This window comes from Pristiophorus japonicus, chromosome 12 (assembly GCF_044704955.1).
Source record: "Pristiophorus japonicus isolate sPriJap1 chromosome 12, sPriJap1.hap1, whole genome shotgun sequence".
In the NCBI taxonomy this organism is placed as follows: Eukaryota; Metazoa; Chordata; class Chondrichthyes; family Pristiophoridae; genus Pristiophorus; species Pristiophorus japonicus.
The window spans coordinates 149830670-149853069 of NC_091988.1; positions in this window are offsets into that span (position 1 = coordinate 149830670).

The window sequence follows — 22400 nt, forward strand, 5'->3', positions numbered from 1 at the left end:
AAAGAACATTGTTAGCTTTTGGAAGCAGTTTAGAATAAGCATTTGAACAATTACCTGGAGTACTTCAGTGCAGTACTAAGGAAGTCTTGCAGTGTCAGTATCATGTATGTAACCAGCATACATACTAATGTAACCCTTATACAATTGTAACCCTCATGTAACCACTACATACTGTACATATTTACTAGAAATGCACACCTTGACCACAGGGGATGTACTTGTGGGAGACACTCCTTACCTGGAGATTCAGGTATTTCAGGGGAGGTCTCTCACAGGGCCAGCACTCCTTGGTCCAGGTAATAAAGATGAAGGTCACAGAGTGACTGTGTTTGCAGTACGTGCCTCATGTGATTATGTTTAAGAGTTAAGGACTCAACACCTGCCGACCGGAAACGGGAATCACTGAACCCAGAGGATGGCCACCGGTAGCTCAGAGGAACGTTACTGTGTGGGTGAAGACTGGGACGATTTTGTGGAGAGACTCCAGCAGACCTTTGTCATGAAGGACTGGCTGGGAGAGGATGCGGCTGACAAGCGGAGGGCGCATCTACTAACAAGCTGCGGGACAAAAACATATGCGCTGATGAAGGACCTGCTCGCACCCCACAAACCAGCCGACAAGTCTTTTGAAGAGCGCAGACAGCTGATCAGCAAACACTTAAAACCGGCGAGCAGCATATACATGGCCCAGCACACCGACGTTGGGAAGGGCAAAACATCTCGGACTTCATGGCAGACTTGCGGCGCTTGGCCAGCCTCTCTAATTCTCAGACCCCTGCAGGGGGGAGATGTTAAGGGATTTTTTCATTGAGGGAATTAGCCATACCGAGATCTTCAGGAAGCTCATAGAGACCAAGGACTTAACTCTAGAAGGGGCAGCATTGATAGCTCAAACTTTCATAGCCGGAGAAGAAGAGACCAAGCTAATTTACGCGAGTAGTCCTGGGTCCAACGTGGCGATGGACCAAGGAATTAACGTGATAAATGCAGCTCAAGATCTCGCAGTCAGGCAAAGGCATTTTGAAACTGCAGCAGTCAGACAGAGGCATTTTGTAACTGCCCAAGCTGAAACCGACTCTAAGGTGGGCCCCTGACAGGGACAATGGAGAGGGGAGCGGCAATTCACGCCATCAAGGGAACCATTAACACCCACGATCAGAGTGTTTAGAAACAACCAAGGGAACAATCAGAGAGGAATGCCTGCGAACAGTCCTTTTGTGAACAACGATCTCAGCCAATGCTAGAGATGCGGGGGCACACATTATGCGAAAAGCTGCAAATTTCAGCAGTTCGTCTGTAGGAATTGTAATGCCAGAGGACATTGGGCTAGGGTTTGCAAACAGCCGGTAGCGAGGCTAATCTATGAGACAGAGGAATCAGGCGAGGGGCTTGCAGTGCAGGACGATGCCTGGGGTAAAGCCATGGATGCTGAAGTTCAGTGGGTTCATGCGGCTGACGTCCACAGCTCATACACCAAAACGCCACCCATGATGATGAAAGTTTTATTGAATGGCATCCCGGTGCGCACAGAGCTGGACACGGGAGCTAGCCAGTCCCTCATGAGTGCACAACAATTTGAAAAACTATGGCCACACAGAGCTAGCAGGCCCAAACTGGAACGAATTAATACGCAGCTACGGACGTACACCCAAGAGATCATTCCAGTGCTAGGCAGTGCAAACGTGGTGGTAACACACAATGGGTCACAGAACCGGCTGCCACTCTGGATTGTTCCAGAAAATGGCCCCGCGCTTTTGGGAAGGAGCTGGCTAGCCGAGATGAACTGGAAATGGGGGGCATGTGCACGCCATTTCATCTATGGAGTGAAGCTCATGCTCACAGGTACTACAAGAATTCGGGTCACTGTTTCAACCCGGCGTCGGAACGTTCAAGGGCACAAAAGTAGCTAAACGCATCACCCCGGACGCCAGACCAGTGCACCACAAAGCCAGAGCGGTGCCGTACGTGATGCGTGAGAAAATTGAGTGTGAACTGCACAGGCTGCATAATTTCGCCCGCTGAATTCAGTGACTGGGCAAGTCCCATTGTTCCTGTCTTTAAAGCGGACGGCTCGGTTAGGATCTGTGGTAACTACAAAGCCACCATCAACTGGGTGTCCCTGCAGGACCAATACCCGCTCCCGAGGGCGGAGGACCTTTTTGCCATGTTGGCAGGTGGCAAGCTGTTCACTAAATTGGACCTCACTTCGGCCTACATGACTCAGGAACTGGCTGAAGAATCCAAGCTTCTGACCACCATCACGATGCACAAGGGTTTATTCATCTACAACAGGTGTCCTTTTGGCATCTGTTTGGTGGCCGCCATCTTTCAGAGAAACATGGAAAGCTTGCTGAAATCCATTCCCGGCACAATCGTATTCCAGGACGACATCCTAATAACGGGTCGAGACACCGAGGAACACCTCCACAACCTGGAGGAGGTGCTACGCCGACTGGACCGGGTAGGCCTGCGGCTGAAGAAGGCCAAGTGTATGTTTTTGGCCCCAGAGGTCGAGTTTTTGGGCAGGAGGGTTGCCGCAGACGGGATCCGGCCTACCGAATCCAAAACGGAGGCGATCCGTCGTGCGCCCTGGCCCGGCAACACATCGGAGTTGCGATCGTTCCTGGGACTATTGAACTATTTCGGGAACTTCCTGCCGAACTTAAGCACATTGTTGGAGCTGTTACACGTGCTCCTGCGTAAGGGTTGCGAATGGTTTTGGGGGAACTATCAAGAACGGGCTTTCAACAGGGCGCGGAACCTGCTTTGTTCTAACAAACTGTTAAAGTTGTATGACCCCTGTAAAAAAACTAGTTTTAACATGCGATGCATCATCATATGGGGTTGGGTGTGTGTTGCAGCAGGGTAATGGAGACGGACAACTCCAACTGGTGGCTTATGCCTCCAGGTCGCTCTCCCAGGCAGAGCGTGGGTACAGCATGGTTAAAAAGGAAGCACTCACTTGCGTTTATGGTGTGAAAAAAATGCACCAATACCTTTTCGGCAGACCGTTCGAGTTAGAATTGGACCACAAGCCGTTAACTTCTCTGTTGTCCGACAGCAAGGCGGTCAATGCAAATGCGTTAGCTTGCATACAGCGATGGGCACTCACGCTGGCTGCATATGACTACACCATACAGCACCGGCCAGGCACCGAAAACTGCGCTGACGCGCTCAGCAGGCTTCCCCTGGCCACCACCGAGGGGGCGGTGGAGCAAAGCGATGAGATGGTCATGGCCGTTGAGGCTTTTGACACCGCAGGCTCCCCCATCACAGCCCGCCAGATCAAACTCTGGACTAACAGGGACCCCCTCCTATCCATGATAAAAAATGTGTCCTGATGGGGGATTGGGCACCCACACACAGGGCATGCCCCGAGGAGGTCAGATCGTTTCAGAGACAGATGGATGAGCTCTCCATCCAAGCCGACTGCCTGCTATGGGGCAGCCGAGTAGTCATGCCCCAGAAGAGGAGGGAGGCATTCATCAGGGAACTCCACAGCGAGCACCCTGGAATTGTGCTAATGAAGGCAATTGCCCGGTCACATGTATGGTGGCCGGGGATTGACTCAGACCTGGAACACTGGGTTCACAGGTGCACGATGTGTGCCCAGCTGGGCAACGCCCCCAGGGAGGCCCCGCTCAGCCCGTGGCCCTGGCCCACCAAGCCTTGGTTATGCATTCACATGGACTATGTGGGCCCGTTCATGGGAAAAATATTCTTGATAATTGTCGATGCATACTCGAAATGGATCGAGTGCATCATATTAAACTCGTGCACGACATCCATCACCATGGAGAACCTGCACACGGTTTTCGTGACCCACGGCTTACCGGACATTCTGGTCACCGACAATGGCCCGTGTTTCACCAGCCATGAATTCCAGGAGTTTATGTCGGGTAATGGCATCAAACATGTCCGGACGGCGCTGTTCAATGGCCAGGCGGAACGTGTGGTCCAAGTCATGCTCCGCATCCAAGGACCCTCTCTGCAGTACCGCCTATCGCGCCTCCTGCTGGCCTATAGGTCCCGGCCGCACTCGCTCACGGGAGTCCTCATGAAACGTACGCTCAAAACACGGCTGTCCCTCATCCACCCAACCCTGGCAGACATTGTTGAGGGCAAGCGCCAGTCCCAAACCAAGTGCCACGATCGTAACTCAAGGGAGAGGTGTATAGAAATGGATGACCCGGTATTTGTACTTAACCATGCATTGGGACCCAAGTGGCTGGAGGGCACCGTAATTGGTATGGAGGGAAACAGGGTCATAGTGGTCAGACTCAATAATGGACAGATATGCCGCAAACACTTGGACCAAGTAAAGAAATGGTTCAGCATAGACATCGATGAACATGAAGAAGAGCATGAGATATCAACCACACCACTGCCAGTGGACGAGCAACAAGGACAATCACCAGCATGCACAGTTCCTGCGGCCAGCCCGGACAGGCTGGAATCACCTCAGGTGACAGAAACGCATGCCAAAGCTCAGCCACCAGAGCCTCAACTGCGGCGCTCCACGAGAGAGCGTCGACCACCTGATAGACTTAATCTTTGAGTCAAAAATACATGAGGGGGGAGGTGATGTCATGTATGTAACCAGCATGCTACTGTAACCCTTATACAATTGTAACCCTCATGTAACCACTACATACTATACATACTTACTAGAAATGCACACCTTGACCACAGGGGGTGTACTTGTGGGAGACACTCCTTACCTGAAGATTCAGGTATATAAGGGGAGGTCCCTCGCAGGGCCAGCACTCCTTGGTCCAGGCAATAAAGGTGATGGTCACAGAGTGACTGTGTCTGCAGTACGTGCCTCGTGTGATTATGTTTAAGAGTTAAGGACTCAACAGTCAGAGGTGCAGTCTTTCAGATGAAATGTTAAACTAAAGCCCTGTTTGCCCTCCAAGGTGGACTTAAAAGATTTTGTGGTATTATTCGAAGAAGGGCAGGAGAGTTCTCCTGGTGCTCTGGCCAATGTTTATTCCCCGGCCAACATCACTAATACAGATTATCTGGTCCTCTATCTCATTGCTGTTTGTGGGTCCTTACTGTGTGCAAACTGTCTGCCGTGGTTCCTTACATGACAACAGTGACTGCACTTAAAAACGTACTTAATTGGCTGTGAAACCCTTGGGATGGAACATAAATGTAAATTCAATGCTTTCTTTCTCAGAGATCTTTAAAATTATGAAAGTGTTTGATAGAGTAGACAAGATGTTTATATTTATGAGGAGACCAAAACTAGGGATCATAAATATAAGATAGTCACCATAAATCCAATGGAGAATTCAGAAGAAACTTCTTAACCCAAAGAGTGGTTAGAATGTGAAACTCACTACCACAAGGATAAGTTGCGGTGAAAAGCAAAGATGTAGTTAAGGGGAAGCTAGATAAGCAGCTGAGGGATAAAATAGATGAATAGGGGTGGGACGAGGTTTAGGTGGAACATAAAGACTGGCCTAGAACAGTTGGGCCAAATGGCCTATTTCTGTGCTGTAGATTTTATGACCAAATTTTGCTGTTAACGTTAACGGTATCTGCTGTTAGTTAGGCTTGCCCTCGTCTGTTTAGGTTTTTAAATTTTCTGCGTTGAAAGTTGCTGAAAGTGTAAGCTGATAATGTTGCAGCAAGGGAAACATGGCATCAGGGACCTGAGTGAACAGGAAAGCAACTGTGTAGCTCCTTAACCAATCAGATCGAAGGATTGTGAAATAAACAGCTCAAGGACTGAGAGGGGAGAGTAAATTAGAGTTCGTCTAATTTAATTTCAAGTCAGATATAGAAAGAGAAATTTAGGGGTAGAATTTGGCCAGTACAGATTTCTGGTCCACTCTCCAGAGGTGCGCCGCTTTTGTCCGCCTCGAAGTGCTCCAAGAATCTTCGGGCCGAGCTTGGCCGCTCCCCAGCCTCTCCTCGATGGTGGTGTAGCGTGCACTGGATTCGGGGTTGGAGCCAGGTCCCGGCGTTGAAAACAGTGCCGGGACAACTACACATGCACAGTAGCTCCTCGCCCCCAGAATCTGTGAGTGTGTGCTGCAGGCTGTGTGGGAGGGGCCGAAGCGTGCCGCCCCTATCCCTGGCCGAATGGTCTCCCTCATCGTCAGCCCGCTGCCTTCCCAGGCCGTGTTTTGGTAAGGCTTCTATTTTTTATTTGTTATTGTTTGGTTGATTGCTTATTACTTTGATTTTGGTGCTTTAGGTGCAGGGTCCCTTCTATTTTTTATTTGTTAATTAATTGCTTATTACTTTTTGTGCTTTGTTTAGTGCTTTGTAAGTCTTGGTGCTAGGTGCAGGTCCTCTCAGCTTCCTTGTATTTTCTATTTGTTATTGAATGTTTATTTTTGGGCTTTGTTTAGTGCTTGGTGCTTTAAATGTACCTACCTGTGCTGATTTCTTAACTCTCTGCAAGGGTTTTCTGTGCGGGCCACAAGTGGCCACATACGCTGGCCTAAGTTAGTTTGGAACAACTATTAGCTGTTCAAAGTGGCTTAAATGGCCAAAACAGGCGTAAGTGGCTGGTTGAAAAAAAATGAAACTAAAAAAAATCCTAACTAATTCCCTTACACTGGCGCATATTAAATGTGCAGAATGGGGATTTTTAAGATACTCCAGAAAAATCAAGTTGCTCCAAAAGAAACGGAGCAATGCCTGGCCAAATTTGGGCCCAAAGAGAGGGAAAGAAAGATTGAATGAAGAGAAAGAGAGAAAAAAGAGAGAATGGAAAAGTTTTTAAAAAGTGTTTTTACATTTTTAAAATATCAAACAATTAAACCTTGAAGAAGTGAGACATCCACACTTGTAATAGTTGATTTTCAGTGCCAGAAAGGTTGATTTGCAGAAATTAACTTGTTAAAATGGTACTTAGATGTGTAAAGACTTAACTTTCTGTGGCAAGTTTATTATTATTATAACTTTTATTTATATAACACCTTTAACATAGTAAAACATCGCAAGACACTCCACAACAGTGTTACAGACAAACAGATAAATTTGACACCGAGCCACAGAAGAAATTAAGGCAGATGATCAAAAGCTTGTTTAAAGAGGTAGGTTTTAATGAATGTCTTACAGGCGGAAAGAGATGCAGAGAGGCGTAGAGATTTCAGGAGGGAGTTCAAGAAATTAGGGCCCAGGCAACTGAAGGCACGTCCAGTTATAATGAGCGATCTTCAAGAGGCCAGAATTTGAGGAGCGCAGACATCTTGTGGAATTGTGAGGCTGAAAAAGATTACAGAGATAGGGAGGGGCAAGGCCATGGAGTGATTTGTATACAAGGATGAGAATTTTGAAATCGAGGCGTTGTTTAACTGGGAGCCATTATCGGTCAGAAAGCACAGGGTGATGGGTAATCTTGACGGTGCGGGTTTAGTTCATATCTACCGCGCAAATACAGCAAATTCACACCATTCAATCCATTTAAAGGGTGAGCCAGACAGCGAGATGCTGTTTTCGTGAAGCTAATGACGGAGCGGCGCAACCTGGACAGCAACCTTTGGATATTTGAGGTTAAGCATATCTGCCCTCACCTGAAGTTACTGTAATATTTGCGCATAAATAAAGGCAAGTGGAATTAGCCTCATCGTTATTATAGGAGCAGAATCTGCCCCAATGTAATTCTTTCTTTCTTTGAGTAGTTGAGCTTGTAGTTGACAACGCTGTAGATAAAAGCTGTAGTTTATGTTGGATGGAAATTGGAAGACTAGCATTGGAGTAGGCGAGCTTGTAGTTGATAACAGACGAGGGTTTCAGCAGCAGTGGTGGCAAGGTAGGACCGACGTGAGGGATATTATAGAGATGATCTTGGTGGTGACTAGGATGTGGGATATGAAGCTCAGTTTGCAGTTAAACAGAACACTAAGGATAATATTTGGATTCAGCATGAGTGAGCAGCCAGGTCAGAGGATGGAATCAGGGACTAAGATGCAGAGCTTTTGTTGGGAAATAAACAGGATGGCTTTGTTCTTGCTGATGTTAAGTTGGTGAACGATCATCTCAGCTACAACTTCCTGTTGGACAAACAGGTAATCAAAGGTGCTGGTCGAGAGGTAGAGCTACATGCTAGCAGAGTGGAAACATGCCTGCATGGATTATGTTGCCGAGATGAGAAAGAAAAGGGGATCAAGAATAGGATCACATGCAATCCGATTGTGCAGGGATGAGAGGAGGGGATGGAGGAGAAGTCCTTGCTGGGGCTGGGCTGGTTGGGACGCAATCAAGTGTAGTAGTGCCACATAGTCCAATTAACTATGCTTGCTGCAATTTCCAGAAACTATTGGATTAACAGTTTAAATTCAGCATTTGAGATATTTGAGATATATCAAGAATTTACAATTGATGCTCTTTCAGCTACTGGCAGAATTTCCATTCTCAAATTGTGGTTTCATTTTTCATGCAGAAGAAAGCAACTTCAGGAACTGCTTTTGCTTAGCTTAGTCACGACTGAAAACCACTGGTAGCACTTCCCCTCTATACATTATCTAAATTTCCCAAAAATGTTTTAAAATAGATAGAGTAAAACTATTATTGTATGACCAGAAAACCTACTTCACACTGAATTATATTTATACAAGAATTGCACTGTCAGATCAACTTGTATATATATCCACGTGCCTGGACGAGTGCAGCTCCAACAATACTCAAAAAGTTCGACACCATCCAGGACAAAGCAGCCCGCTTAATCAGCACCCCATCCACCACCTTCAACATTCACTCCCCCCACCACCAGTGCACCGTGGCTGCAGTGTGTGCCATCTATAAGATGCACTGCAGCTACTCACCATGACTTCTTCAGCAGCACCTCCCAAACCCACAGCCTCTACCACCTAGAAGGACAAGGGCAGCAGACGCATGGGAACACCATCACCTCCAAGTTCCTCTCCAAGTTCCACACAACAACAACTTTACTCCACCTTTAAAGTAGTAAAACTTCCCAAGGCCCTTCACAGGAGGGTGAGAAGACAAAAATTTGATACCAAGCCACATAAGAAGAAATTACGGCAGTGACCAAAAACATGGTCAAAGAAGTAGGTTTTAAGGAGCGTCTAATAGGAGGAAAGAGAGGTAGAAAGGTGGAGAGATTTAGGATGGGAGTTCCAGAGCTTAGAGCCCAGGTAGCTGAAGGCACAGCCACTGATGGTTGAGTGAGTATAATCAGGGATGCTCAAGAGAGCAGAATTTGAGGAGTGCAAATATCTCGGGGGTTGTGGGGCTGAAGAAGATTACAGGGATAGGGAGTGGCGAGGCCATGGAGGGATTTGTAAACAAAGATGAGAATTTTGAAATTGAGGCGTTGCGTAACCGGAAGTCAATGTAGGTCAGCGGGCAAAGTAATGATGGGTCAACGGGACTTGGTGTGAGTTAGGACACGGGCTGCCGATTTTTGGATGACCTCAAGTTTACCTATGGTAGAAGATGGGAGGCCAGCCAGGAGTGCATTGGAGTAATCAAGTCTAGAGGTAACAAAGGTACGGATGAGGGTTTCAGCAGCTAATGAGCTGAGGCAGGGGCGGAGATGGACAATGTTACGGAGGTGAAAATAGGCGGTTTTAGTTATGCCATGGATATGTGGTCAGAAGTTCATTTCAGGTTCAAATATGACACCAAGGTTACAAACAGTCAGTTTCAGTCTCAGACAGATGCTAGGGAGAGGGATGGAGTCAGTGGCTAGAGAATGGAGTTTATGGCAGGGACCAAAGACAATGGCTTCGGTTTCACCAATATTTAACAGGAGAACATTTCTGCTCATCCAGTACTGGATGTTGGACAAGCAGTCTGACAATTTAGAGAATGTGGAGGAGTCGAGAGAAGAGGTGATGAGGTAGAGCTGGGTGTCGTCAGCATACATGTGGAAGCTGACTCCGTGTTTTTGGATGATGTCACTAAGGGGCAGCATGTAAATGAGAAATAGGAGGGGGCCAAGGATAGATCCTTGGGGTACACCAGAGGTAGCGATAGGAGAGTGGGAAGTGGTGGCATTGCAGGTGATTTTCTGGCTCAGTTAGATAGATAAGAATGGAACCAGGCGAGTGCAGTCCCACCCAGCGGAACAACAGTGGAGCCTTGTTGGAGGAGGATAGAGTGGTAAACCATGTCAAAGGCTGCAAATAGGTCGAGAAGGATGAGGAGGGATAGTTTACCTTTGTCACAGTCACAAGGATGTCATTTATGACTTTGATGAGAGCCGTTTCGGTACTGTGGCGGGGCGGAAACCGGATTGAAGGCATTCAAACATGTTGTGGGAAATATGGGCACAGATTTGGGAGGTGACAACATGTTCAAGGACTTTGGAGAGGAAAGGAATGTTGGAGATGGGGCAGTAGCTTGCAAGCACAGTGGGGTCAAGGGTTGGTTTCTTGAGAGGGGTGATGATGGCAGATTTGAAGGAGAGGGGACAGTACCTGAGGAGAGAGAACCGTTAACAATGTCACACCATCCTGACTTGGAAATATATCGCTGTTCCTTCATCGTTGCTGGATCAAAAGAAGAACATAAGATCATAAGAATTATGAACAGGAGTAGGCCATCTAGCCCCTTGAGCCTGCTCCGCCATTCAATAAAATCATGGCTGATCTGGCCGTGGACTCAGCTCCACTTACCCGCCCGCTCCCCGTAACCCTTAATTCCCTGATTGGTTAAAAATCTACCTGTGACTTGAATACATTCAATGAGATAGCCTCAGCTGCTTCCTTGGGCAGAGAATTCCACAGATTCACAACCCTCTGGGAGAAGAAATTCCTTCTCAACTCGGTTTTAAATTGGCTCCCCCGTATTTTGAGGTTGTGCCCCCTAGTTCTAATCTCCCCGACCAATAGAAACAACCTCTCCGCCTCTATCTTGTCTATCCCTTTCATTATTTTAAATGTTTCTATAAGATCACCCCTCATCCTTCTGAACTCCAACGAATAAAGACCCAGTCTACTCAATCTATCATCATAAGGTAACCCCCTCATCTCTGGAATCAGCCGAGTGAATCGTCTCTGTACCTGCTCCAAAGCCAGTATATCCTTCCTTAAGTAAGGTGACCAAAACTGCACGCAGTACTCCAGGTGCGGCCTTACCAATACCCTATACAGTTGCAGCAGGACTTCCCTGCTTTTGTACTCCTTCCCTCTCGCAATGAAGGCCAACATTCCATTCGCCTTCCTGATTACCTGCTGCACCTGCAAACTAACTTTTTGGGATTCATGCACAAGGACCCCCAGGTCCCTCTGCACCTCAGCATGTTGTAATTTCTCCCCATTCAAATAATATTCCCTTTTACTGTTTCCCCCCCCCCCCCCCGCAAAGGTGGATGACCTCACACTTTCTGACATTGTATTCCATCTGCCAAACCTTAGCCCATTCGCTTAAACTATCCAAATCTCTTTGCAGTCTCTCTGTGTCCTCTACACAACCTGCTTTCCCACTAATCTTTGTGTCATCTGCAAATTTTGTTACACTACACTCTGTCCCCTCTTCCAGGTCATCTATGTATATTGTAAACAATTGTGGTCCCAGCACCGATCCCTGTGGCACACCACTAACCACCGATTTCCAACCCGAAAAGGACCCATTTATCCTGACTCTCTGCTTTCTGTTCGCCAGCCAATTCTCGATCCATGCTAATACATTTCCTCTGACTCCGCGTACCTCTATCTTCTGCAGTAACCTTTTGTGTGGCATCTTATTGAATGCCTTTTGGAAATCTAAATACACCACATCCATCGATACACCTCTATCCACCATGCTCGTTATATCCTCAAAGAATTCCAGTAAATTAGTTAAACATGATTTTCCCTTCATGAATCCATGCTGCGTCTGCTTGATTGCACTATTCCTATCTAGATGTCCCGTTATTTCTTCCTTAATGATAGTTTCAAGCATTTTCCCCACTACAGATGTTAAACTAACTGGCCTATAGTTACCTGCCTTTTGTCTGCCCCCTTTTTTAAACAGAGGCGTTACATTAGCTGCTTTCCAATCCGTTGGTACCTCCCCAGAGTCCAGAAAATTTTGATAGATTATAACGAATGCATCTGCTATAATTTCCGCCATCTCTTTTAATACCCTGAGATGCATTTCATCAGGACCAGGGGACTTGTCTACCTTGAGTCCCATTAGCCTGTCCAGCACTACCCCCCTAGTGATAGTGATTGTCTCAAGGTCCTCCCTTCCCACATTCCTGTGACCAGCAATTTTTGGCATGGTTTTTGTGTCTTCCACTGTGAAGACCGAAGCAAAATAATTGTTTAAAGTCTCAGCCATTTCCACATTTCCCATTATTAAATCCCCCTTCTCATCTTCTAAGGGACCAACATTTACTTTAAGTCACTCTTTTCCGTTTTATATATCTGTAAAAGCTTTTACTATCTGTTTTTATGTTTTGCGCAAGTTTACCTTCGTAATCTATCTTTCCTTTCTTTATTGCTTTTTTAGTCATTCTTTGCTGTTGTTTCAAATTTTCCCAATCTTCTAGTTTCCCACTAACCTTGGCCACCTTATACGCGTTGGTCTTTGATTTGATACTCTCCTTTATTTCCTTGGTTATCCACGGCTGGTTATCCCTTCTCTTACCACCCTTCTTTTTCACTGGAATATATTTTTGTTGCACACTATGAAAGAGCTCCTTAGAAGTCCTCCACTGTTCCTCAATTGTGCCACCGTTTAGTCTGAGTTTCCAGTCTACTTTAGCCAACTCTGCCCTCATCCCACTGTAGTCCCCTTTGTTTAAGCATAGTACGCTTGTTTCTGACACAACTTCCTCACCCTCGATGTGTATTACAAATTCAACCATACTGTGATCACTCATTCCGAGAGGATCTTTTACTCGGAGATCGTTTATTTTTCCTGTCGCATTACACAGGACCAGATCTAAGATAGCTTGCTCCCTTGTAGGTTCTGTAACATACTGTTCTAAGAAACAATCCCGTATGCATTCTATGAATTCCTCCTCAAGGCTACCCCGTGCGATTTGAGTTGACCAATCGACATGTAGGTTAAAATCCTCCATGACTACTGCCGTTCCTTTTTCACATGCCTCCATTATTCCCTTGATTATTGCCCGCCCCGTGAAGTTATTATGTGGGGGCCTGTAAACTACACCCACCAGTGACTTTTTCCCCTTACTATCTCTAATCTCCACCCACAAAGATTCAACATTTTGTTCCTTAGAGCCAATATCGTCTCACACAATTGCCCTGATATCATCCTTTATTAACAGAGCTACCCCACCTCCTTTCTCTTCTTGTCTATCTTTTCGAATTGTCAGATACCCCTGTATGTTTAATTCCCAGTTTTGGCCACCCTGCAACCATGTTTCTGTAATGGCCACCAAATCATACCCATTTGTAATGATTTGTGCCGTCAACTCATTTACTTTATTTTGAATGGTGCGTGCGTTTAGGTAGAGTGTTTTAATCCTAGTTTTTAAACCATGATTTTTAGTTTTGACCCCTCCTGCAGCCCCTTTATATTCAGTGGCCCTTTTTGTTTTTTGCCTTGGGTTTCTCTGCCCTCCACTTTTACACATCTCCTTTCTGTCTTTTGCTTTTGTCTCCTTTTTGTTTCCCTCTGTCTCCCTGCATTGGTTCCCATCCCCCTGCCATATTAGTTTAACTCGTCCCCAACAGCACTAGCAAAGACTCCCCCTAGGACATTGGTTCCGGTCCTGCCTAGGTGCAGACCGTCCGGTTTGTACTGGTCCCACCTCCCCCAGAACCTGTTCCAATGCCCCAGGAATTTGAATCCCTCCCTGCTGCACCACTGCTCAAGCCACGTATTCCTCTGCGCTATCCTATGATTCCTACTCTAACTAGCACGTGGCACTGGTAGCAATCCAGAGATTGCTACTTTTGAGGTCCTACTTTTTAATTTAGCTCCTAGCTCCTTAAATTCATCTCATAGGACCTCATCCCTTTTTTTACCTATGTCATTGGTACCAATGTGCACCACGACAACTGGCTGTTCTCCCTCCATTTTTAGAATGTCCTGCACCCGCTCCGAGACATCATTGACCCTTGCACCAGGGAGGCAACATATCATCCTGGAGTCTCAGTTGCGGCCGCAGAAACATCTATCTATTCCCCTTACAATCGAATCCCCTATCACTATCGCTCTCCCACTCTTTTTCCTGCCCTCCTGTGCAGCAGAGCCAGCCACGGTGCCATGAACTTGGCTGCTGCTGACCTCCCCTGATGAGTCATCCCCTTCAACAGTACTCAAAACGGTGTATCTGTTTTGCAGGGGGATGACTGCAGGGGACCCCTCCACTACCTTCCTTGCACTGCTTTTCCTGCTGGTCTTCCATTCCCTAGCTGGCTGTGGACCCTTCACCTGCGGTAAGACCAGCTCGCTACATGTGCTACTCACATCATTCTCAGCATCGTGGATGCTCCAGAGTGAATCCACCCTCAGCTCCAATTCCGCAATGCGGACCGTCAGGAGCTGGAGGCGGACACACTTCCCGCACACGTAGTCGTCAGGGACAATTCCCACATGGTACAGGAGCAGCATATCACGTGACCGAGCTCTCCTGCCATGACTTAACCCTTAGATACACTTAAATTGGCAACAACAATGCTAAAGTTTACTCACTGTTATAGAAGAGAAAAAAGAAAATCTACTCACCAATCACCAGCCAATCACTTACCCCCTTGGCTGTGATGTCACCTTTCTGTTTATTTCTACTTCTTTTTTGCCTTCTCCCTGTAGCTCCCTGGAACTCCCTCCCTAACAGCATGGTGAGAGTACCTTCACCACACGGACTGCAGCGGTTCAACGCGACGGCTCCACCACCTTCTCAAGGGCAACTAGGGATGGGCAATAATGCTGACCTTGCCAGCGACGTCCACATCTCAGAATGAATTTTTTTAAATATTGTATTCAACATGTCACCATTTATAGTCGAAGAAGAATCTAATTATATCATACAAATGACTGCAGTAAATTATTTGCTGGAGGGTGCCATCTGATGGCAATAAGCTGTTGCCTCTGAAAAAGACTGGCAGTAATTAAATATATCCATAGATGGCGGTAGTAGTCAGTGTAATATAACAATGTAATGGAATTAATCTCATGAATATTTTTACAGTACTTTAGAATAATTAAAAATAAAATGCTTATCTCTTAGCGGCAAGTGAGAAATGCAGTCCAAAAAGTACTTAATTGTGTGTAAAGCGCTGTGAGACATCCGGTGGTCATGAAAGATACAAGTCTTCTTTTCTTTGAAATCATGTATGCAGATTACTATCTTAAGTATTACACACCATGCTGTTATATTCTTAATGGGTTACACTTTATCCCAATACAGGGCCCAAGTTTCGGGCCGCGCCTAGAACGGCGCAGCCCCGACCTGGACGCCCGTTTTACGCGCCACAAAGTGCGCCTAAAAAAATCTTCCAGATTCTCCAGCTCCCTGCTGGTCCTCTGGCCCTCGGTGCAGCTCAGCACGAGCTGTAGGGGCGGAGCTAGGTCCCTGCGCTGAAAACAGTGCCGGGACCTCTGCATATGCACGCTATAGTGGGTATGCATGTGCAGTAGCTCCAGGAACTCAAAACTGTGTGGGAGCGGCCCGAATGGCCTCACTGGGGCTGCGTACATAAGGCTCCTCCCACGCCCAGCTCCTGCTTCCTCCCGACCCGACTCAACTCCCGCTTCCCCCGCCCCTGACACTGACCCGACTCCCGCTCCACCCCACCCCCCGGACCGGACCCGACCCGACCCGCGCTCCCCTTCCCCCCCCCCCCACGACCCGAACCGAACTCCCTCCCACCACCCCCGACCCCTCCCACCCCACCCGGACCAGACCCGACCCAACCTGACCTCCCTCCTCCCTCCCCCCGCCCCCGACATGAACCGACCCGCGCTCCCTCCCTCCCCCCCACTACCCGAACCAACCCGACCTCCATCCCCCCCACCCCCCCGACCCGACCCGTGCTCCCGACCGCCACCACCCCCCCCCGGACCGGACCAGACCCGACCCGTGCTCCCGACCCCGACCCGCGCTCCCCCCGACCCGCGCTCTCCCCGACCCGACCCGCGCCCCCGACCCCGGACCCTGGACCCGACCCCACCTACCTGTAAATCAGGAGCAACTGAGGCCGAAACTTGGGCCCAAAATTATTAAATTGATAAAAAACAATTAGAATGTTCTGGCTGAAGACCTTCAACTAATTAAATTGTTTGGGACCAAAATTTGGTGTTTACCGCCAGCTGATATCGACCTGGAGAAGCGGAACCATGGCGCAAACGGCTTAGCGCCTGTGCTCGGCGATGTCACCACCTGCTGCAAACTTCGGTTGAGTTTTTACAGCGGCGCAAAGAACCACTGCCTTGCCTTCTACAAAAAGTTGGCGTTGATAACTCACGATTGCGATGCCAGGGCGGAATATAACGGAGTAGCAACCGGGGCACAAAGGTCGTGGTGAGTGCTACGTATTCTCCTTGCAGATTGCGTAGGTGTTGGCATGCTGTGGCTGCTGAGTACTTACCTTGACAACTATCATTTCGGCAACATTGACGTGTTCCATTTCAGATCCAATGCAGAGTACCTTTTTGCACTTACCTTTGGCAACTTGATGGGGGCAGTGCTGGCACACCACGTCGTGCTGTGGCAACTACTTCAAAGGCAACGGCTACACAGATAGGATATGGCCAATGTGGGTCCACGCCTGGGGAGAGGCCACAGACATCTGGGGCAGAAGCAATCACCCCCACCAAGGTTTACCATGTGCATTCTTCGTACCTTGATTCTGGGGTGGTTCCAGCAGGTTGGAAAACCGCAAATTTAACGCCCCTATTTAAAAAAAAAAAGAGGCAAACAAAATCAGGATACGTTAGACCAGTTAGCCTAACATCTGTCGTTGGGAAAATGCAGGAATCCATTATTAAGGAAGCAGTAGCGGGACATTTGGTAAAGCATGATTCAATCAAGCAGAGTCAGCATGGTTTTATGAAAGGGAAATCATGTTTGACAAATGTCATCGCACACTGCTCCCTCCAATGGCCCCGGCCTGCTGATGGCCCCGGCCTGCTGGTCGGGGCCATTGGAGGAAGTAGCGGCGGCGGCCTGGCCCAGAAATCAGCACGGTCCTGGCCTGCAAGACATTTTATGCGACACCTTATCAAATGCCTTCTGGAAATCCAAATACACCACATCCATTGGCTCTCCCTTATCCACCCTGCTCGTTACTTCCTCAAAGAACTCCAGCAAATTTGTCAAACATGATTTCCCTTTCATAAAACCATGCTGACTCTGCATGATTGAATCATGCTTTACCAAATGTCCCGTTGCAGGGAGCAGCGCATGCTGCAGGAGGGCGATGGCTAAAAAGCCAGGTCGCTGATTACAGTATGGGCGGGCACAGCAGGAGGGGCGAAGGAGTGGCAAGAGTCCGTAGAGGGAAGTGACCAGGGCCCAAGAGAGGGATGAATCTGGGGCCAGAAGAGGTGAAGGCCCAGGGGCAGCACAGGCCAGCCCACACTACAATATGTGTGCGTGCTCGGTCTGTGCAGCAGAGCTGGTCTCCAGTTAGTCTTGGGTAATCCTTGCCACTTGATCAAGGCCTAGTTCTGTCAAGCCCGTGTGGTGGCTGATGTGCAATGGCCACCACATGTTAAAAAAATCCATGCACAGGCATCTTCCACCCTTCACGACGTAGTTCGGGATCTGGAATATTAAGTCCTTCATTAAAAGACCTGTGAACTCATTCCTTTTTGGCATGGAAGCAAGTCATCCTCGCTTCGAAGGACTGCCTATGATGATGATGACATAAAAAGTTATTACACAAAATAAAAGCTCACAGGGTTGGGGGTAATATATTAGCATGGATAGAGGATTGGCTAACTAACAAAAAACAGAGAGTTGGGATAAATAGGTCATTTTCCGGTTGGCAAACAGTGACTAATGGGGTGCTGCAGGGATTGGTGCTGGGTCCTCAACTATTTATAATCTATATTAATGACTTGCATGAAGGGGCCAAGTGTAATGTAGCCGAGTTTGCTGATGATAAAGATTGATGGGAAAGCAAATTGTGAGGAGGACACAAAAAATCTGCAAAGGGATATAGACAGGCTAAGTGAGTGGGCAAAAATTTGGCAGATGGATCATAATGTGCAAAAATGTGAGCTTATCCACTTTGGCAGAAATAATAGAAAAGCAAATTATAATTTAAATGGAGAAAAATTGCAAACTGCTGCGGTACAGAGAGACCTGGGGGGTTCTTGTGCATGAACCACATAAAGTTAGTATGTAGGTACAGCAAGTAATTAGGAAGGCAAATGGAATGTTGGCCTTTATTGCAAGGGGGATAGAGTATAAAGCAGAGAAGTCCTGCTACAACTGTACAGAGTATTGGCGAGGCCAATTTTGGTCTCCGTATTTAAGGAAGGATATACTTGCATTGGAGACTGTTCAGTGAAGGTTCACTAGGTTGATTCCGGAGATGAGGAGGTTGACTTATGAGGATAGGTTGAGTAGGTTGGGCCTATACTCATTGGAGTTCAGAAGAATGAGAGGTGATCTTATCGAAACATAAGATAATGAGGGGGCTCGACAAGGTGGATGCAGAGAGGATATTTCCACTCATAGGGGAAACTAAAACTAGGGGACATAGTCTTAGAATAAGGGGCCGCCTATTTAAACTGAGATGAGGAGAAATTCCTTCTCTCAGAGGGTTGTAAATCTATGGAATTCTCTTCCCCAGAGAGCTGTGGAGGCTGGGTCATTGAATATATTTAAGGTGGAGATAGACAGATTTTTGAGTGATAAGGGAGCAGAGGGTTGTAGGGAGTGGGCAGGGAAGTGGAGCTGAGTCCATGATCAGATCAGCTATGATCTTATTGAATGCGGAGCAGGCTCAAGGGGCTAAATGGCCTATTCCTGCACCTATTTCTTATGTTCTTATTTACTTACATGCCCGAGGAGCAGTGCATAAGGAGGCTGCGGTTCCACAAGGAGGTGGTCATGGAGCTGTGCCATCTCATTCACAGACCTCAAAGCAGCAATTGGCAGCAGGCCCTCACTGTCAGTGCCAGTAGTGCTCAACTTCTACACTACCGGGTCCTTCCAGACTCCAGTAGGTGGTATATGCAACATTTTGCAGTTTGTAGTACATTGCTGCATTTGCCATGTGACCGATGCTCTCTGCAGCTGACGAATGGACTACATAAAGTTCAGCATGCCCAGGGAGAACCAGGACCAGCGCTGCTGTGGCTTCGCCAAGATAACGGGCTTCCCCAGGGTTCAGGGGGCCATTGATTGCATGCATGTGGCATTGCAGGCCCTGCCCCAAAATGGAGAGGTGTTTCGCTATCGCAAGGGCTACCACTCCCTCAACGTCCAGTTGGTGTGCGATCACAAACAGATGATCCTTGCTGTGAATGTCCACTATCCTGGCAGCTGCCACGATGTCTTCATCCTGCGGGATAGCCGTGTGCCGTGCGCCAGCAACTGCAAGAAGGGCGTGGCTGGCTGATCGACGACAAAGGATCTGGTCTCATCACCTGGCTGGTGACTCCCCTCTGCAACCCCACCATTCCTGTCGAGCAGCGCTACAACCACAGCCATGCTGCAACCAGGACTATAATAGAACAAAGTATCGGTGTTCTAAAGCAGTGTTCCCGCTGCCTTAATCGCTCTGGAGGGACATTTTAGTACACCCCTGGTCAAGTGTCCATTTTCACCATTGTGTGCTGCATGGTGCGCAACCTGGCCATCATGAGGAGCCAGCCATTGGCACCAGGGATGGCAGCTGCACCGCAGGAGGATGAGGACGATGCAGAGGAAGACGAGGAGCACAAGCCACAGAGGAGGCAGCCCGAGACTGTTGCTGCTGCAAGGGCTGCTCGTCAGAGACTCATTGTGCAGCGATTCCAGTAAATGATGCAACACATGCCAAGTGGCCAGCCTATTCACCTGGCGATGTGCTGAGGACATCAAGCCCCACCCTCCAACCTTCCGTGTATATAAATCACAGCACAATAATGAAAATTCGCAAATTCACAAGAGTGTGCCATAAAGAAGCATAACACAGAGCCAGCATCAGCAGCAAATTATGAAAGAAACAACACCCCTGCAAACATAATCACCCAGAGAGGCAACTGCAACTATCTACATGCCTTAATATTCCAATAAGGTCACCAGATATGGCCATGATGCTATCAATGGTTAGTGCGACTTCCGCTGTGATTTATCATCCATTCCCTTTTCCCCCTTCCCACGCCTATTGCTCCACTTTAATGGGATCTCAGTGACTGCAGCAAGGCTGCACTACTGATGCCTAGCAGGATGTCCCCGACCAGCTCTTGCCCTGCAAGGCCCGGCTGCAGACTCTACCACCTAAGCATGGGCGGCAGCAGTCTCGGCTGGATGGGTTGCAGACAGCAGCAGGTGCAACGGCAGAATGGGAGATGGAATGATCATCCTGAGAGGACATCACATTCCATCGCGACCGACACTCTGCCACTCAGCATCCTTAGCAATCTGGGTGAGCACAAATTGCTGGCCTGCTTCGGCACCGTTAGCTCTCCGTTGGACTGATGGGGACCCAAACACGATGGCAGCAGTCAGTGCTTGCGTGGCATTAAGTTGACTCTGCATCAGAGCAGTTTAACTATGCATCAGGGCAGAGTGCGTCTGCATCAGAGCAGAGAGCGCCTTGATGCCACCACGCACTGATGACATGGCAGAATGCAGGCCTTGCGTGACTTCGGCCTGGTGCTCAATGGTTCCTGCCACGTCAGCCATGGCCCGCGCCATCAAGTCTGGGACCCCATGGTCACTTGTGGCTTCCAACATCTGTTGGTATCTATTAAGGATAGGCTCGATGGGCAGCTGAGTCGCAAGTGCAAATGTTGAGGAGGACACCTCCAGCCTCACAGTAAGTGTATTGAGGCTCTCGGGCACCCTTGCCAATGCATCCAACAGATCACTGTGCATCCGCAATGATTGTCTTGTGACAAATTCCAGCTCGGGGTCCTCATCAGAGTGCTGCTGAGCATCACTGAGTCCCGCACTCACCCTCAGGAGAGCTGGACCCCGAGTTTCCCCTCCCGACATTGCTGCCACCTCCAACTCTCCGACCAAACCCTTCATCGACTGAAGTGGTGTCCCCAGTCGCTGAGGCCGATGGCTCCTCAGTAACTGGGAGAGAGGTATCTTCTGCCTCCTCCTTATCACCACCATCGCAGCACTGGATGGCTCACGTACAGGCTCCTCAGCCTCTGGTTCATCATCTGAAAGCACAAAGCCAGAGAAGAGTGATTACCTGCAGGGGAGGGGGCCAGGAATGGGAAAGGCATTCTGAAATGCCAGTCTCATGGAAAGTGGGGAAGGATTGTGGCGTCACGGCTAAGTGGCCTGATAGAGGATGCAAAGGTACTCCACATACCGTCACTGCAGCACTGTCCCGAGGGGGCTCGGCCTCACCCACCACCACCACCGCATCCATGTGCGCCCATGAGGGCTGAAACGTGTTCCTCCAGCTCACTGAGGGCCTGGAGGTCAGGGTCCCCTCCTCCAGTCCACATTTGTTCACGCCGGTTATTGCACGAGCTTGTCCTATAAGAAACAGAATATCTGAGTTAGCGTGCGTCTCTCGGTCCGTCCGAAGTGCCTTGTATAGTTGAGTAGATGTTACTGTACAGGAGTCTTCACATGTCAATGTCACTCGGAATAGCTGGACGTGGCAATGCTGGAATTTGGGGGCCAGCACCTAACAACAGTTAAGGTGAGGTTACCATCTCATCCAAAAGATGGCACCTCCGACAGTGCAGCAATCCCTCAGCACTGCACTGGAGTGACAGCCGAGAATTCTGTGCTCAATCAAACAAAGAATCAACCCTGGGCCACTCTTAGGACAGCTTCTTGTGGCAGGTTCAGGCCAATATTGATGGAAGTCTGGGAGCAGATTGCCCACTTATGCTATCGGCCATAGATGGTGAATGTTCTGGGAAGGCTGAGGAAACTGGGGAGAAAATATTCTTTAAAAAAAAAATGCTTTCTGCACGGGAATCAAAAGTGTTAGTTTGGATCCAGAGGTCTTATGTTGTGTACTCCAAGATCAGTGCAACACAATGCTCTGATTAAATCTTTAGAGAGGGATATTAGTTAAATTGAGCATTCCTGCACTCCCAGTGAGGAGCTGTAGCCAAAGTGGGTATGAGTCGCAGAATGTAACTCTCTATCTTCGGCCCGAATCCCATTGAGTGTCGCACTCTGGGTGCATTGGATTGTTAATGTTAATGTAGGTTTGACTCTGACAACATATTTCACTGTATGCACCGTTTGTTCTGTTTAGCTTTCATGTTCCATTAAGTGAAAAAAAATTATTTTGGCATGAGTCAATGTCAAAAAGTAGAGCTATGGAATTCTAGGAATGATTTTGTAATTTCACTTTCAATTACTCTTTCGG